Raw genomic sequence first — 10372 nt, 5'->3', positions numbered from 1 at the left:
CAGGCCTTTGTACTATTACAAGTGACATCTTAGGGTTCTCCTTGCCAGTGGTTTCCCTGCTGCTGATGAACATGGCAGAAATGAATTATGTCCTGACTGTCAAGCCACAATATGAGCCCATATTCTGGGGTTTAACTTCATCAAAGTTGTCACCATCACCCTAAAATTTGGCAATCTGGTAGCCGGAAGTGAAGATCCTGATACCACATTGATGCAGAACAGAGTGTTGATGCATCTTCAGGGTTACAGCCTTTCAATTACTATCCCAATGGGAAAAGCAAACACATGTATGGTCCCATCTGTATTTGCTCCCACTGACTCTCATAATAATAAATGGAAGTAGCATGTCAGGAGGTGAAACCAAAAGACATGGATCCCAAACTTAGGTGTGTTAGATTTGCCAGGAGCAAATGGCTAAGCACATGATGTTGAAATAAATAAACACATCCACAACTGCATCAAAGACAGAAACACCATAAATCTCTAAATCTCTGAGGTCTTCAGCTTTGGAAGACAGATGTTGAGATGGTCAATGCAGGAGGCTGCAGCTGAAGTTCAGAGACTACAGAAGGAAATCAAACAATTAAATGAAAATGAGCTTCAGATGAGGAAGACGGTGCAGAGCAACAGCTCAGCTTTTGCTTTAGCCACAGCTCCTTGCACTGGAGGTTTCCTTCTTTGCAATTGGGATGATTATAAGGAAAATCACCATATGGAGGCAGCATGCAAAGGATGGAACATTGGATTGAAGAAGCTACCATATCTTGAGCCTTAAGTTTATCTTAACTATGTATAAAATTAAATTAATGATTGTTGACATCTCATAGGTCTTGCCATTAAATACCCCTCCCTGTCTCTCTGCTCCTCCCCATTCAACAGACAGACACATCCTCTTGTGTGGTGCCAGCTGCATCCCTGAGACACAGTGGTGAAGACAGGAGTAAATGGATTTGGTTGTATTGGGTGCCTGGTCACCAGCGCTACTTTTAACTCTGGCAAAGTGGATATTGTCGCCATCAATGACCCTTTACTGACTTAAACTATATGGTCTACATGTTCCACTATGATTCCACCTGTGGCAAGTTCCATGACACAGCCAAGGCTCAGAACGGGAAGCTCATCATCAATGGAAAGGCCATCACATCTTTCAGGAGATCCCACTAACATCAAATGGGATGATGCTGGGGCTGAATATGTCATGGAGTCCACTGGTGTCTTCACTACCTTGGAGAAGGCTGGGGATCACTTGAAGTGTGGAGCCAAAAGGGTCATCATCTCTGCCTCTTCTGCTGATGTCACCATGTTTGTGATGGGTGTGAATCACGAGACCTATAATAACATCCACAAAATGGTCAGCAATGCCTCCTGCACCACCAACTGCTTAACACCTGCTGGCCAATGTTATCCATGACAACTTTGGCATCACGGAGGGACTCATGACCACACTTCACACCATCACTGCCACCCAGAAGACTGTGAATGATCCCTCTGGGAAACTGTGGTGTGACAGCCATGGAGCTCTCCAGAACATCATCCCTACATCTACTGACATTGCCAAGGTGGTGGGCAAGGTCATCCCTGAGCTGAATCAGAAGCTCACTGGCATGGCCTTCCATGTCCCCACTGCCAAAGTGTTGGCCATGGATCTGACCTATTATCTGGAGAAAGCTGCCAAATATGAAGATATCAAGAAGATGATGAAGAAGGCACTGGACGGCCCCCTGAAGGGCACTCTGGGCTACACTGAGGGCTAGGTTGTCTCCAACAACTTTTATCAGTGACACACACTCTTCCACCTTTGATGCTGGGGCTGCCCTTGTTCTCAATGACCACTTTGTCAAGCTCATTTTCTGTTATGACAATGAATATGGATACAGCAACAGAGTGGTGAACCTTATGGTCCATATGGCCTCCAAAGAGTAAGGTCCCCCAGGATCACCAGCCCTAGTGAGAGCATGAGAGGAAGAGAGAGGCCTTCAGCTGCTGGGGAGTCTCTGCCTCAATTCAATCACAGAGAACACTGGGAATCTCTCCTCCTTGATGCAGTTTCCATCTGAGACCCCTTGAGGAAGGGGAATGACCTCATCACATACCATCAGTAAGGTCTCCTATATGCAGCCAAAATAAATAAGTAAATACCCCTGCCTGGACACACATGAACACACACACACTCACTATAACATTTTAGACAGCTTAAGATGTAGTAAATTATTTGGGTAAGTGTGGGTTGGGGTGGGAGGAGAATGATCTTTATTAAATGACAAAGAAACTGTGAGTTCTACTACCATGGAATATTGTAAAGGTAATTTCAACCATTTTTAGGCCTTGACACATGTTGCTGGATTACCAAGGTATTCTTTCTTGCCCATTGGTGCTGGCCATTGGGAAGCTAGAGCCTGGTGCAAGTGGTAGTATGATCAGCTCCATAGAGGGATCCAGTCCACTCCTCATTAACTTCAGAGCCTTCTTTCCCTTGTCTTCAGTTCTGTCCAAGCCATCACTTTTATGAGATTGATGAACAGAACCAGAAGCCGCAAAGAATTCCATCGTGGCAACATAAGATGTGCTGATCACGAATGAAAGGCAGATAGTGACTGATTTACCCAGCACAATGAAATCGGTCAACACTTTGTTCTCTGAAAGGGGACCAAGACAATTATTGTTGATTCACTTAGTGAAATTGAATTGTGATTCAGAGATGTGTAATGCATATTGAATTTACGTAATGTATTTTATCTCATGTTTTCTTATTGTAACAAGATTACAATTAATACTGTGGTCTAAACCTTTTGTGTTCTAACTAATGCTAGTGGGTTTAGCTGGCATTGCAGCTGAGACTTGCATTGGCCACATCTTTGCATTATTGTGGGTGTTGTTTTTACCTAAATCCTGGGAAAAAACTGTCAGGAAATGTTTTTCTGTGTAAATAAATAACATATATCATGGGAGGGACATTCTTAGTAGCAACAGTCAACTCTAGGTTATCCTTTTAATGGAAAAGAGTCAGCAAGAAGCTCATCCTAACCAAGAGTACATGTTGTTTTTCCACAACTCATCAGCACCACTCATGCCTCCAGCACATTTGCCCCCAAGTCTAGCTCTGACTTCTTGGTTGGCCTTAGTTTAGAATCATCAAGAATGAATCATTAGTCTGCAGAATGGTTAGGAGAGAGGGAAACTAGCTTTAGAAGAAGGAAAGAAGAAGGTGGGATGCGAAAAAGATTCTTCAGGGGCTGGCCTGGTGGCGCACTGGAGAGTGCATTGCTTGGGAGCGCGGCGGCATTCCCGCCGAGGGTTCAGATCCCGCGTGGAGACCGGTTCCCACTCACTGGCTGAGCGCGGTGCGGGCGCAACACCGAGGGTTGCGATCCTGTTGCCGGTCAGTAAAAAAAAAAAAAAGATTCTTCAGATAATCTAGGATGTACTAATTGAGAGTTTGACCTTGAACTTTTTCGTGCAGTAAGTGACCAAATCAATCTCAAATAATTATGCAACATTTTAAGACAAAAAAAAAAAAAAAAAAAAAAAACTAAAACAAATCTCCAAAGTCGAATTATTTTGCCATTTTGTCACATCTGATGAATGGGAGTTGTGGCAGTGTTGTTATTTTGTCATTGGAACATTGATTTAACAATAGTTCGTATCTATAGAAAGAGATGTGTTTAGTTTAGTAACTTAACTGTATTTTCTTGGCTTCAACTGAGGGTATCAAAATAATACTTTGGAAAATCTTTTAAAAAAGGGAAAGTCAATAGCCTTTCTACATTTTAACAATAAAAATAATAAATAAATATAACAATAAGTCAAAATATGTGATACAGAAATCTTATTTTCAATTTCGTTAAACAATTAACTACAAAGGAAAAAATATGTGAAACTCTTATTAGGAAAGCAATAACAATCTACTTACATGGTTTTTAATAAATAGGGGTGTTATTCCCACTAGAAAGAATAAATACCTTTGTTATCAATTATTCTCACATCAATTATAGTCTTGATGAAAATTCCAATGAATATTTTTCCAAGTTGACAAAGTGTTTCAAAAGGTACTCTGAAAGAATAAAAAGTTATTTTAATAATGAACTTTTTATAAATCAGAGTAAAAGAAAGGGATTATTCCTATTAAGTATCAAAATACATCATAAAACTGTCTTAGAAGTCCTACTGGCAGATATACCAGTGAAATATATTAGAGTGCCCCCAAGAAACAAATTATATAATTTAATATGTGATATAGAAAGTATCATAAGTAACTGTGAAGGAATAATGCATATAACAAACAGATTATAAAATTAACTATACTGGAATAACATGGTTGAGGTTTTTATATTACATCATATACTAAAATAAATTCCAGCAAGACTAGAGAGTTAAATATTTATTCTTTCTTTATTCAAGATATATTTATTGAAAACCTATTATGTGCCAGGTTCAGTTCTTGGCACTTGGGAAAAAGGATTAAATGAAGTAGACGTCCTTCTCTCCCAAGATCAGTGGAGGAAAAGAACATAAGCAAACAATTAAATAGATATAAAATACCAAACCACATAGTCATAAGAATAAAAATAAGGAGGAGAAGACCATAGAATTTAATGGAGATTCTATGTCAGATGTGGGGGGTGGGGAGTAGTGACACTCTCTAGAGGAAGGGGACATTTGACCAGAGACCTTAATGAAGCATGGCAGAAAGCCAGAAAGATATTCGGGAGAAGATCATTCTTGGTAGAAGGAATAGTAAGGACCAAGACCTAGAACTGGGAACATGCTAGCTATGTCTAGGAGCAAGAATACCAGTGTGGCTGGAGAAAAGAGAGAGGGTTGCAGTAATTTGGAAATGAAATTGGTAATTTGGTCAAGTGCTAGATCACATAAAGCTTTGTATTCCATAGTACAGGATTTTGTTGTTATTGTAAGTATGATAAAAGCCATTGGAGAAAGAGTATCTACTTCATTTGAAAATGGTCCCTCTGGCTTTTGTATGGACAATAAACCACGGTGGGGGCATGTTGGTGGCACGTGTAGAGGAAGGAGGTCAGTTAGAGGGCTATGACAAAATTCCTGGAGACAGATACTTAATGGCTTGGAGAATGTTCAGAGTGGTGAAGATTACGCTAAATGGTCAGATCATGAATTTTGAAAGTAAGGCCATTTGGATTTTCTGATGGATTAGATGAGAGCACGGGAAAACGAGGATAACACTAAGGTTTTTGTACTGAGAAAATGTTGGTGCTATTTACCAAGATAGGGACAGTTGGGAATAGTTGGGAAGATATCAATTGCTCTCTTTTGGGCATCTTAGCTTTGTGATGCCTCCTAGAAATCTAAGGGAGATAATCTATATATAGGCTGTCATATACAAGATTGTGGGGATTAGGGAGAGGTTGGGACTTGAGATAAAATTATTGAACTAACCAGTTTATAGACTGCATTTATAATAGAGAACATTACCTAGGGAGTCAGTGTAAATAAAAAGGAGCACAAAGGACTGAGCCTCAGGGGGATCCACAATTTATATGTGATGAGAAAGAGAATTCAGCAAAAGATTAAGAGACAGCAGCGAATAAAAGACAAAGAAAAACAGAAGAGTGTGACATCCTAGAAGTTAAGATAATATTTTTTAAGAAATAGATATTGACTCATTCTCAAATAAATGAGCACAAAGAATTGGATTTGGTGCTATGCAGGGGACGGGTGGCCTTGCCCAGAGCAGCTTTAGTGCAGTCATATGAGTGAACATCTTATCACAGTGGGTTCAAGAGAGAATGGGAGATGAAAATGTGGAAAATGAAAACAGACAATCATTTTGAGTAGATTTGCAATAGAAAGGAGCAGTAAAGTGAGGTGGTGGAAAGACTTTTGTTTTCCTTTTTATTTTTGATTGATAGGAATTGCCCAGTAGACAAAGAAAAAAATAATGATGTAAAAGAGAGAAAGATAATTGCAGGGGCAAAGTCTCTGAACTCTGAACTATTGGTTGAGGGTGGATGGGATGCTAGGCAAGAGTAGAACTATTTTAAATCTATGACAAAGGGGTGTGGTTATATAACAAAGTTAAAATAAAGTAAAAGTAGAAAAAATGAAAATAATATAAATTAACATATGTAAAGAAAGGGTAATTATTTTTTCAGTAGTGTTTTCATTAGTGAGGAAAAAGTACACACCAGTTAAATATTTGATGAACAACTGGAGAAATAAATTATGGTAAATTCACAGTAATAGTATTCAATAGTTTGAAGAATAATTACAAATATGTAACCATGACCAGAATGTACCATTCTTGTATATACATGGCCAAGATTAAGGAACAAAAAGCAAGTTGCAGAATAATATATTCATAGTACTATCTCACTTATTTAAAAGAAATAAGGGACATGTACAGTATTTTGTATATAGGCATAGAAAATATTTGGGAAAATACACAAAAAATAATGGTCATATGAGAGGAGGGTGAGAGAATGTCTATATTTTATTTTGGATACTTCTGTGCTATCTGAATTTTTTAAAACAGAAAACATTTATTATTATTAAGATACATCAAATGTGTACTAATAGATTCTACCACATACAATAAAATTAATATTTTCAAAAAAACCAAGAAGTAGAAGGGAAAATGAACTGGAAATTGTCTTACATGCACACAGACAAACACACACACAGACACAGACAGTAATAAGTAAAATAAGAAAACTGCATGAATAGTAATTCATTCATTCAACATTAAAATACATATATTTTTTAGTTGATTACTATGTGTCAAACATTTTTAGATACTGTATATGCAAATGGAGGCGTGAAACTCTATTCTTAAGTCACTTCCAATCTAGCATAAGAGAAAGAGAAGTAAACATGAAATTGTAGTTCAAAATGATAATGCCCACAATGGGAAAAAGGTGGGTTCCATGGCTATACATAGAGAATATGTACTAATTGAATTTCTAAAAGTAACAGCATCTATGCTGAGATCTAACAGGCAAGTAGGAGTTATCCAGAGAAGAAAGAACATTCCAGATAAGAACAGGAGCATGTGCAAATGCCCAGAGCAAGTCAAAGTATCACACGCTGAGGGAATTGCAAGTTAGTTTAATTAGTGTGTTCCCAATAACTACTACAAAGCCTGACACACAATACATGCTCAATAAAAACTTAATGAGTTTGGGTGAGCATAGAGTCAGGGTTGTGAGAGAGGACAGGCAACAGATACTTCATATAAATAACTAACAAATTCAAGAAAAATGTATCATTTAAAATAAAATAATAGCAATACCATTTAATTTATCAAATTAGAAACATTGAGACAAAAGGAAACAGTCAGTGTGGTTGAGAGCACTCTCGAACTGATGACACTCTTGCACAATCCTAGTGGCAGGTATATTGAATACTTTAGGAAAGAAAATTTTAGAAAATAAATCAAGAGTTTTAAAAACATACTTGCTTCTAATCTACCAATTTCTTTATTGAGCAACTCTCCTGAAGAACTATTTCTAGTTAAAGGAAAAAAATGCCTGAACATGTGCACAAAAATACCATTTTCCACTGTACTTAAACTCAGAAGTTGAAATAGCCTGTCATAATTTAGTTGAAGAATATTCAACTAAATTATCCATCCTACATGAATAAAAAACATACTTAACGAAAGTTGAAAGTTCTCAGGAAAGACCTTTGTTGTGACATAAAAATATAAGTATAAAAATAAAAACAAATTTTGTTTTAAAATGAGGTGCTGTAGGTTAGGAGATGTGCAAAAAATTTTATATGGGAGAAGTACAAATGGTACTTTTTCTTCCTTCCACTTTGCTATAATTTCTAAGATTACTGTCAATAAAAATGTCACCAAACTAAAAAAAATTTCAGTGCTTACTAATTATCCCAAGTTGAAAATATCTAGACTTTTGTGATGCCATTTAGAAATAATGTCCCAAAGCCTAGAATACAGAGCAGAGGTTTTGAGGGTACTGTTTTCTTCGTGTTAGTTTTGTCTGCTTCCCAAAAGTAATTCAATAGAGTTGGCCAATACTGCTTATTAAAAAAGGAAGAGAGCTAGGTAGAATGGATGTGTTGCAGTCAGCCTTATTAGAGAGAAAACTCCTGGAACTAGTGAATGAGCTACATGCCGAGTTCCTCTGGACCAGTGGAAAGACGGAAAAGACAGCTGGTGTGTAGATTTTGTGATGCTTCAATATGAGAAAAGGAAGAATGATTTTCTAAGTTTTAACTAATATTTTATAGATTCAGATCTTCCAGTCAAACAATTTTTCAATAATGAATATGTCAATTAGGTGTAAGATTTTCTTTACGCAAGGTTGAGTTTTGACTACTTGGTTTTATTTTCTCTCTTTATCCCATTGTAAAATTCCAAGAATGAGGACATATTTCAGGTGGATGAATTGCACAGTTCTTATTGTACAATTCTCATTATATAGCTCTCCTTGTCTAATAAAAATATAAGCTTTTTTTTTTTTTTGGTACTGAGTTCTTTGTACATCAAGAAAATTAACCCTTGCTTGGCAAATATGTTGCTTGTACTTTTGCTCTCATTTGAAAATGTTTATCTTTCGGTGTTATTTATTTATTTTTTGCCATGCAGAAATGTCTAAGTAACATTTTCTCAAGCTATATACTCAGTTATGCAAAAAAATAAAAAAATAACATTTTCCTTCATCTTTGAATACCTCAATTTTACTACTATTTACTGTACTATTTCCAGCCTTCCCCCAACCCACATCCTGTTCCACCTGATAGGTGAATTTTATTCATTCCAGGATAAATCTAATCATTTCAAATTTAAGCTGTGTCAACTCCAGGACTCCCTCCACTCCCCTATCTCTGCTTCTCCCTGGGGAGGCATGTAAGTTCTGGGGGCCATCTGGAGGCTCATGGTGTTGGGGGAATGTGATTGGTGCCTCAGCTGGGTTCTGTCCACGTCTGCATCTGCTGAGATGTCTATTACACCCACTGGTAGCTGGCCTTGCTAAAATGTCTGCATTCTCCAACGGAGCAGTAGTCCATACTGCCACCTGCTGGTATTTCCTCTTGTTACAACCATGAGACTTCTGGTCCCCTAGATCTCTCCCAAAACACAGCTGCATACTTTTCAGGTTAATTCTCATTTTTTCTGTAGCCCACAGAACACTGATGGGATTGTCTCTGCTTCTTCACATGGGACATTTCAATTTTGGTCTTATGCTGCTGTGATGACAATGGGAAGTCCTGTGGAGAACCCTCCCTCTTGGAGTTCCAGACAAAGTGAGGTCTCCCTGATGCTTAGATCCCAAATCTCCTTCTCCTTCCTACTCTTAGAGAATTTTATTTCCTTGTGGGTAGACAAAAACTAGCTCAGCATTATTCTCCCACATTTTTCCGACTTAAAACTGGGTCACAGAAAGGTCAAGAATTGACATAATTCCCTTTGACTACCATGAGATGTCTCCCCGCTTCTGTCTATGAAGATTTTATATTCAGTTCTGCCGCTGAAGTTAATACTGTAGTAAAGTCAAAGGGACCATAGAAAGTAACCCACCTGCTCAAATTTAGTTATGCCAGCACCGATTGTTACGTAGTGGAATTTATCCATCCTCTTGTTCCTGCTTCTGAGTTCATGCCATGGTTATTTTAAGGTCTTTTTCACCTCAAGATTTTGCAAAATTTCAGCCATATTTTCTTCTAGTACTTTTGCAGACTCAATATTTTAAACATTAAAATTTTTGATTTATCTGGCATTTACTTTGTTGTGCACAGTGAGATAGGAATTCAGTTTACTAATTTCTCACAATGACACTACACCTACAAAGTGGTTTGGATTTCTTGAAGGAAGATTTTGCCTTGCCCCAAGTATTCTGAAATGCCAGTAATAATCATTAATTTTATGACTGCCCCTATGAACCTGTCTTTAGAGTCAGAGTACTGGTTCTCAATTTTGACTGCCTACAAGAATATCTGAACAACTTCAAAAAAATGCTAACTGGTTCCCGCCTCCTCATGTAATTGTTCTGGGATGCATCATGATTATAAATTTTTTTCTAGATGATTCTAATACACAGTCAAGGTTGAGACCTGTTAAGTTTGAAGCTTGTCTTTAAGACAGTAGAGGGTCGACCCCGTGGCGCACTCAGGAGAGTGAGGCGCTGGGAGCACAGCGGCACTCCTGCCGCGGGTTCGGATCCTACATAGGGATGGCCGGTGCGCTCACTGGCTGAGCGCAGTGCAGACGACACCAAGCCAAGGGTTGCAATCCCCTTATCAGTCACAAAAAAAAAAAAAAAAAAGACAGTAGAGATCATGAGTGAGATCCATGTGATACTTACTTTCTCAGAGAGGGGTGTGCAGTGTGCATCCCAATCACCTGGAGGGCTTGTTGAAGCCCAGATTGTTGGGT

General features: G+C 38.1%; 1 pseudogene; it reads left to right on the top strand.

The window, feature by feature from the left end:
• The first annotated feature begins 532 nt into the window (after nucleotides 1-532).
• Nucleotides 533-1923, top strand: LOC103604070 (annotated as a pseudogene).
• The last annotated feature ends 8449 nt before the right edge of the window (nucleotides 1924-10372 follow it).

Source organism: Galeopterus variegatus, unplaced genomic scaffold, assembly GCF_000696425.1.
Source record: "Galeopterus variegatus unplaced genomic scaffold, G_variegatus-3.0.2 Scaffold4945, whole genome shotgun sequence".
Taxonomy (NCBI): Eukaryota; Metazoa; Chordata; class Mammalia; order Dermoptera; family Cynocephalidae; genus Galeopterus; species Galeopterus variegatus.
The sequence above is the reverse complement of the archived record's forward strand: the minus strand, read 5'-3'. Positions and strand labels throughout refer to the sequence as shown.